Source organism: Lepisosteus platostomus, unplaced genomic scaffold, assembly GCF_059453375.1.
Source record: "Lepisosteus platostomus isolate fLepPlt1 unplaced genomic scaffold, fLepPlt1.hap1 Scaffold_59_H1, whole genome shotgun sequence".
In the NCBI taxonomy this organism is placed as follows: domain Eukaryota; kingdom Metazoa; phylum Chordata; class Actinopteri; order Semionotiformes; family Lepisosteidae; genus Lepisosteus; species Lepisosteus platostomus.
In genome coordinates this window covers 521,899-530,837 of record NW_028291675.1, presented here as the reverse complement: position 1 = coordinate 530,837, position 8,939 = coordinate 521,899, and the positions used below count along the sequence as shown (strand labels likewise).

Below are 8,939 nucleotides of genomic sequence, written 5' to 3'. Positions count from 1 at the left end.
ACTCCAGCTAGGGTTAGGGTTAGCATTACCACGCTACTTAGACACTTTGTTTACGCTCAGTGCTGGATTTTGGGAACTTCAGGACGAGTGGGAATTTTCTCCTATCTGTCCATTCTGTTTTGTTTTGGAGACTCTTGGCTGCCTATGTTGTACAGTGCAGCGTGAAGGAAACATTTTCCAAAACTGTGTCAGCTCAAGAGTTGTAAGAAAACCTCTCCAGCTGCTACAACTCTCTTCATTTTTGTCATTTAATGTGACACTCGATGTACAACTGGAGCCTCACATATGCAAATGGTGCGGCTCCAGTTCGACACCCAGTTCGACACCACTTTACAGTATATGACAAAAGCATGGCAAACTGTGCCGGACCAGCAGATAACTTCCGCTTATTTTGACCATATTAAACATTGGAAATCTTCCCACTTGCATTTGTGACACTTGATTTTGGCTCCACCTAAGAAACTCTTAAATCTTCTAACACTTTTCTCTTCTCCCGCAACACACTTGTCTGTCGGCACTATGTGGAAGCGTTGCATGACAACCCATCTCACTACGGAAAGGAACCTAACAGCTTTGGTAAGAGAGTAGAATTACCTGAAGAACTGCTTTCCATGGAAGCAGGACCAAGCGATGTAGCATTTTTATAGTACCAGGAAAGGAGAAGCGGCACTTCGCCTTTGCCACACAGGCACAAGGCGACGTGCAGCAGACGCCGTAGTCAGCAGGATTCGAACCTGAGCGGGGAGTCCTCAATGGATTTCAAGTCCATCGCCTTAACTACTCGGCCACAACTACAGTGAGCTCGCCGCCGCCGCATTCCTCCTCCGGAGTGCGAGGTGTCTGCGGAAACCTTTTTAAAGTCGCTCTCCGTTAAAAAAAAAATACCTTTCACAAGATACATGCCGGCAGACAGACACGCCTCAGAGGGTTTAAGGCTGGCTTCACGTTCAAATGATAAAGTCTCACCGTCCGGATGTCAAAATGCAACTTTGGCAGACAGAAAAAAAACATCAACAAACCACAAATGTGGACAAGGATTTTACAAGCTGCACCACACTGCACTTTCAAAAGCATTTACATTCGTGTTAGACGCAGGAATTGTCCTTGTTTTGCGCGCTTACGAACGCCATACAAATAAAACAGGTCTACGGGTCTGAAACCTGCTCCACGGAAAACAGTTCTGTTGCGCTTTTGATCAAAGGGAGATTCTCTGTTCTTACTTTTTCATGACATAACACCCAAAGGGGCTTCTTTGGAGCTGGATTCCAACCAGCATCCTAAAGTTTCTTGGTCGTATCCTTTACAGTCCTCTGTTCGGTCGACATGGAACAGAAGGGGGCAGCTTTCCTCATACATACAGTGCAGTTCTGCATCAGACCTCTAACTCGTTTCCTTAGCTTGGATTTAAGCCACGAAGCAGGCTTCTACTGTATAAACGTCTAGAGGAATCACAAACTATTTGAGAGGCCATCATCCCAGGGGGAACTGACAAAGTTTATCCCTAAACACCTAGCGCAGTCTCTCGAGAGACTGTCAAAAATCGCTTTCTCCGTTTGTGCTGCAAGTAAGTGAAAATGCGGTCTCAACCCAGAGCCACTTGGCAGCAGCGGCACGTAAATACTGTTACTGCCACTGCTCGATACCGACGTTAGCCTACTATACCATGTTCAGCCACCGCTAGAAAATGTACAGCTCTAGTACTGGAGCAAACAGAAGGAGGGCCAACATCTAACAGGCACACGTGTCAGACATAGAGAGCGCCGAGGATGGGATTCGAACCCATGCGTGCAGAGCACAATGGATTAGCAGTCCATCGCCTTAACCACTCGGCCACCTCGTCAATGAAACAGGGCTGTCCAGACACGGGTTGGCACGCTCCAGATGATCTTTTTCTTTTTTTTCCCTCGTACTCGAGGGTCCTTTTCCTGTTCCACATGCGATTTCAACATTTTCCTTGGGAGATGTCAAGCCAGCAAGCCACTGCTGTGGTTCAGTGGCCAGTGTGGAGTTCAGTGGCCCTGTTGTACACAGAAAGCACATTGAGCTCCTTGGACATGAAAAGTTCCAGATAAAAGCCATTTGTCATCCTTTCTCTTGGTGTCGATGTTGCTATTGTATGTAAAGGTGGCAACTTGCTCAGCGAGCAGGCGGAGCACACACCGAATGCAGATGTGTCTGAGTGGTGTGTCCAAGTGGCTGCAAAAAAACAGTACTCCCGGGGAGCCGTGGCTTAGTTGGTTAAAGCGCCTGTCTAGTAAACAAGAAATCCTGGGTCCGAATCCCAGCGGTGCCTTTTTTTGTGCTGTGTTCTCGAACAGAACTGGTCATTATGGACAACCGCATACGCCTAGACTTAATTAAATGCAAGTATTCATTTCCTGTCTTGAACGACTTGTTTTTCTTAAAATGGATGCAACTTGCAAAACATGAAATACAAACCTCGCTAATCAGCGCTCGCGGCTGGCAAAAAAAAAAGAAGTCAGCAATGTTTTTTTTCTTTAACCTTAACCCTGCTAATGGAGAAGAGTTAAACGACCGAGTCTATGCAGCTTAAACGGTGCTCACGTCGGGTTCTTAGCTGAAAGGGTGATAAATCCCGCTCACCCCAGTCCTTAATCTTTTAAAAGGATACAAAATTGAACCTAGTCGCCACATCACATACATCCTGTTCAACGATAAAAAGGTGACATCTATCCTCGATCCAGAGTAAATCCCACGTTGAGGGCATATTTTTTTCCACTTTACCATGAGTCGGGCTCGGCTGCACAGAGGCGAGAGCAGAGCAATGAGGTCACGGGGACAGGAGAGCCACACGCTGGCGGTTTAAACACGCGGAAGAAAACTGAGGGATCCACAGTATGTGGACCCTCCGTGCGCCATCAGTCCGCACTCCGGACTCTGAATCCTGCCATCCGAGTTAAGATCTCGGCGGAACCTGAGGCGCAGTTCTTTCTTAAAACGTAATCTGGTGAGCATTTCTAGAATCGTACTTGTATAGATGCAGCCTTTAATGTGTTGCTAGGTTAAAATTGATGACTTCTTGAACTTCAGTAGGCAACTGCCCTCTTGATTTTGGATTTAATTTCTTTATTACAGGGGCGCTTTTATGAAGACCGAGTCATGTTCAGGTACTTTGCTTGATGGAGGAAGCATATTTCGGACTCTGTGATCTGCTCACCTGGAAAGGTCTGCTGTACTACTACAAGAGAGAAGTAGAGTCTGGAAGAATGGACAATTTTATGATGCTTTGGAAGATAATGTTTTTTTTTTCTTTGAAATTGAAATGAATCAGAATATCAGTGCAAAAGACAAACTCTTGGTTTGGTTTAAAGAGATATGGTTTTAAAACAGACAAAATGTAGAAAACAGGTGTTTCTCACTTTTGGAAGAGAATGGACCGGGGGTAATATTTTACAAGTTATATAATAGTAAAATATTATATAATAGGGGTAATAGTCGCGAGGGGCTTCAGCTTTTTCGTGCTTAATATGGTGCGCTGTGGCCACGGCAGATATGGGATCTATAAAAGCCGAAAATTCTCCGATCATTGCCTGACACAGCTCCTCAAAGCTATTACAGACCTCAGGTCCTTGTCTAGACATCCACTCGTGGACCGCTCGGCTGGTAGTTTTCCTTACTAACATAGCCTTTTCCTGTTCGGACGCTTCGGGCATAAACTGCAAAGTATATCTCAGCTCATCAATGTAGGTCTCCACATTATTCCCTGACACTGTCGGGTCAAACCTTTCTACATCTTTGGCTAACTGCCTCAGGGAGTGGAGGTTAATTTTTACAGTTTCTCAGTGGGCAGGGAGACGGCCGTGATCAGGAGCAGGGGGTCTATGCCTGAATTGAATCGCCCTTGCGTCTCGCGCAGGACTCGGCGATCTCCCCCATGCCGATCCGACCACAGACCCTGGCCGGGAGAAACCTCCTGGGTGAGCGCTCCGGGCTGCTAGGTGGGCTGGCATGTAAGTGGGATCTAGCCTGTTTTGCTTCCAGTACGGCAGCATCTAACTCCTTTTGCCTTTCCTGGCTGAGCTCATTTAAACTCTCAATTTCTTTTTCTTTTTCTTTCAAGCTCGCTTCTAGGTCTCTCCTAGCTACCTCAGCCGCAGTTTCTCTAGCAGACAGGTCATCTAATTTACCTAAAACTTCCCTGAGTCTGTCTTCACTTTCCTCACTTTTCACTCTCTTTTCTCTGATTATATCCAACAACTCAACTCGCTCCGCCTTATATCTTTCTAGCTTTCCCTGAAGCGTTTGAAACTTTGTCAGCTCGGACAAAGACAGTTCCAGCTGTTTAGCTAGATTTAAGGCGAAACTAGATAGGACCTGAACTGCGTTCACAGACCCTCCTGTGTTAAGCTGGTTCGCTACCTTAGCTACTAAATCTACTTGCAGCTTCTCAATATCATCAAAGTTCAACTTTTCGATACCGCTCCAGTAACCAGGATTGTCGTCGCTAGAAATAGTACTTATAAGCGACTCCACTTCAGACATTTTAGCAGCCATTGTCATTACGTCAGAGAAACTTTAAGAGTATTACTTTTTTTCCTTTTACCAAAATACAGTATGGAATCTAAACACCCGAGCAGATGGATTTCCAATCAGCACACGTTACACTAAACGCTAGAAAACAGGGGGATTTCTTTACGCAGTTATCAGCACACCCGGTATTCGCGTATAAAAGCCACGGTGCTGTGCTGAACTTGAACTCACAGCAACATCAGTTATTCTGTGCGATTGAGTCTCATTTCATTCTAAACTCGCCCACCCAGGGACGCCATTAAATGTAGTGGTTTGATGGGTTTACTGAGACACTTATTAATTGTAGCAGTAATCACGAGGTTGTTCGTTGGGGCTTTTAGAAAATCAATCGCCAGAACAACTAACAACGCACACACACGGGTTCAATACACGAGATACATTTATTAATATAAATTGTGCACCAAACATATACTAGTCTGCCTGGATACGAGCGGCAGACCTTACTGTGAGGGTTATCAATATACAAGATATATAATCTCGAAGAGATGCAAACACAAAGAGATACACAACAGAGAATATATGTCAATATATATCGTTCGGTTACCAAATCGCTAATCAGTGTTATTACCCATTGTTACTCTAAACTCGGAAGTAAATACATTACTCATGAATTAAATTGATAACAACTTGTGTTGAGGTACAATTGAATTCTCGAGACGCAATGTAGAACATGGGGTTAACTTATCCACTGTGTATGGATTTGGAATTTCCCGGCACGAACACCAAACCAGCTGACAAGCTCTGTTGCAGCCTCTGTTCCAGCGGTTGTCCAATGGGCGTTGTGTCGGCGTCCTCTGGCTACCAGCCAACCAGTCAAGGTGCAGCTCGGAGTAGGACGGGCGGAGGAATCTGACTGCGGCGCGCAGGGCAGTCGTTGCTCCGAGGGGATCTACCAGCAGTCCGGCTGGCTAGTAGAAAGTCTCTATGCACAGAGTGTGACCGCGAGTCCTCACAAGTCACTCTTTTGCCTGGGAAGAAACTGGTTCGTTCCCGGTCCAGCGCTGCTTCTGAATAAGCTATTCAGGTTGTCGACGAGGGTCCAACTGTAGGCTGCCGTTGATCAAACAGAGCATTCACGTTAGTAGAATTCTGAGTACGTACGGGATGCTTGGCCTCGCGCTTAGAACAAAGTCCAAGTCCCTATGCAGACAACAGCAGTTGTCACGTGATTGTCTCTGAGGATGCGCGAAAATGGCCAAGGAGAGCCCCGATCTGAGCTTGCGCTCCCTTTTTGACCAAGACACAGATGTGTGCTGATTGGTTGAGAGTTTGGCGGGCATTGGAGACCCACGTGGTATTACCACGCCCTGCCAGTCCCTGATTGGTTGGTCAAGGTGAGATATAAGTCACTTACTCTTGACACTTAAGAATGCAGTCCAGATGTCCATTCAGCACTCCCTAGACAGATAGGCGCCAATGGATGACCATTGATCATGATAGCCAGGCTTAGCTAAGTGCATCCCTGTCTGGGAGCTGTTCCCTATCAAAAGAAAACAACTTAAATCAGTCTGCATGAATACTTTCTCTGTGGCTGCACCACAGAGATGGGGGGTGAGATGGGGCTTCATTTAGGACAGCATACCAACGCTTAATTCTGTCTTATTAACAAGCATTGCCGCTACACTTGTATCCCAACTTTTGCAACTCGCAACTGAAAACCCACTGAAGCTAAGCAGGTGTGAGCCAGGTCAGTACCAGGATGAGGGTGAGCTACAGGGAAAAACAAAGCTTCCAGCTGGAAGTGGTGTTAATGGGCGCTCACTCTGAGGTCTGTACGGGTCCCAATGTCCCAATATAGTGACGGAGAAGCTGTGTTGGAAAAAGGGCGCTGTCTTTTGGATGAGATGTAAAACCGAGGTCATAGTGCTCTGTGGTCATTAAAAATGACCACCAAAACCTTTGACAAAAGCTCTTGGTAATTGATGGTCTTCAATAATGCTTCTCCTTTAGGTACATTTTAAATCAGCTGAAAAATGCTGTGAAATGGGGGGGCACTTCAGGCCAGTGTAGGATTTGGGTTACAAGAACTATGAAACTGCACGAGAAAGCCCGTACACTGAATTACACGGCTTTCTATTCAAAGGACAAAAGAAATTCCCTGAGCTTGATTTTTTGCAGCACAGAGAGGACCACTGTTGTGAGGTCGGTTAGCTCAGTTGGTTAGATGGTGGTGCTAGTAACGCCAAGGTTGTGGGTTTGAGCCGCGTACGGGCCAGGTCCTTTTCTCCTCTCTTACCAAAGCTGTTAGGTTCCTTTCCGTGGTGAGATGGGTTGTCATGCAACGCTGCCACATAGCGCCGACAGACAAGAGTGTTGCGGGAGAAGAGAAATGTGTTTGAAGATTTAAGAGTGTCTTAGGTGCAGCCAAAATCAAGTGTCACAAATGCAAGTGGTTGGATTTCCATTGTTTAATATGGTAAAAATAAGCGGAAGTAATCTGCCGGTCCGGCACAGTCTGCCATGCTTTTGTCATTTACTGTAAAGTGGTATTGAACTGGGTGTCGAACTGGAGCCTCACCATTTGCATATGTGAGGCTCCAGTTATACATCGAGTGTCACATTAAATGACAAAAATGAAGAGAGTTAAAGCAGCTGGAGAGGTTTTCTTACAACTTTTGAGCTGACACAGTTTTGGAAAATGTTTCCTTCACGCTGCACTGTACAACATAGGCAGCCAAGAGTCTCCAAAACAAAACAGAATTGACAGATAGGAGAAAATTCCCACTCGTCCTGAAGTTCCCAAAATCAAGCACTGAGCGTAAACAAAGTGTCTAAGTAGCGTGGGAATGCTAACCCTAACCCTAGCGTAAAAAGATGAGTCAAAGTAACGTCTAATCGGATTAGTTTCCTTAGAGCTGGTTCAGAGTTTGCTGAAGAGTTTACCCAGTGGGCACTGATTCGTCGAATATACGTATATTCACGGCGAAAATACGGCTATACGTATATATACGTCGCCTCGACGTATAATCAAAGTCGAATTGCAACCGTAAAATCGACGACATTAATAAACGCATATATAACGTCGAAAACACATCTAACACAGTGCCTGAGGCTTTTTACTGTATGTATCGTGTGTGCCGCAACTAGGAGTATATGGCACTCTGCACAGTGTACGAAGTAAATTATTTTCGCAGTAATTAATTTACACGTGTATAATAAATATAGTAAATATAATAAATTAATTACTGCGAAAATTACTTCGTACACTGTGCAGAGTGCCGTATACTCCTAGGTAAGTTAGGTACATCTTTTTGCCCAAAACTGAAGGGGCGACATTCCTCCCTCCCCCCGTGATGCCAGGCCTGTCCCCATCCTATTCCATAATGTCATTATACTGTATATAATACCATACAACAGTGACCGATCCTTACTAACTGCATGCGTTAAAATTGCACATCAGCTCATAGCAGGGGGCACATAGCCGCGATGTATTATCAATGTTAAATTTCAACCATAATATCGACAACATTAATAAACGCATACGTTGAGAAAATATCGAACCCAGCATATTTTCCGGTTATATACCACAATGCATTGCTAGTATTCGTTGGTCACCATTTTGGACACGTTTTTCAAACGTAGAAGTATATCCGCAAATATCTCAGCAATCCTCTTTTGACGAGTAAGTATGAACAATAATAATACTATCTGAATACATACAGATCTTTCTTAATATTATTTTGATTAAAATAGTAAGTGAATAAGCAAAAAATGGCACATAAAAATAGTGGAGCTTTTTAAACGTCTGTACTTACTGCGCCCCATAAGAAATCGTTTGTCCCCATTCAAAAGAGGTTGTGCGATGTCCTGCAGCGTTCGCAAAGCAAACCTTTGACAGTTTGAAAAGAGGAATTTATTCTGCTTCCTGTGCGTGCAGTAGTTACAAAGTTGAACGTCTTTACACGATCTGCTGCAGTTTTCAGTGGGCGGGCGTTGTCAAATGGCTTGGAAAAACGCACTGTGTTTCGGCTCGGCAAACATCGTGAGCAGTGTCCTGCATGTTTTCTGTGTATAGCTGTCTTTTAACGCATACAGAATTCATTCGAAATGGGGAATGGTGTGAATGGGGAAGATGACACTAAATCGTTTTGCCGTTTCTCTATTCTTATTCTATGTTGTACTTTCAAACTTTGGGTACTCTTTAATTAGGACAGACTTTATTGCTCAACTTCTATGATGCAAGCCAAATTTTATACATTTATTTCAGCTTTGAGCTTAGTAAACCGTTCATTTTTTAGATTATACTAAAGAAGATATTAATCATCATTAATTTGGGAAGTAATATTATATAATTTTCTCCTAGCTGCGGTGCTGAAGTCCCGCCCTAAATCAGCAGAAAAAGAAATAAAGGAGCACGCAATGTGTTACTTGAAGAATGCATATGCAAG

General features: G+C 44.5%; 2 non-coding genes across 2 annotated transcripts; both read right to left on the bottom strand.

Moving 5' to 3' along the window:
* Positions 1 to 713: 713 nt before the first annotated feature.
* trnas-uga (transfer RNA serine (anticodon UGA)) lies at positions 714 to 795 on the bottom strand. Its single transcript has one exon. It is a non-coding gene; the product is annotated as a tRNA-Ser (tRNA).
* A 963-nt stretch (positions 796 to 1,758) lies between these two features.
* trnas-gcu (transfer RNA serine (anticodon GCU)) lies at positions 1,759 to 1,840 on the bottom strand. The gene has a single exon. It is a non-coding gene; the product is annotated as a tRNA-Ser (tRNA).
* Between the last annotated feature and the right edge of the window lie 7,099 nt (positions 1,841 to 8,939).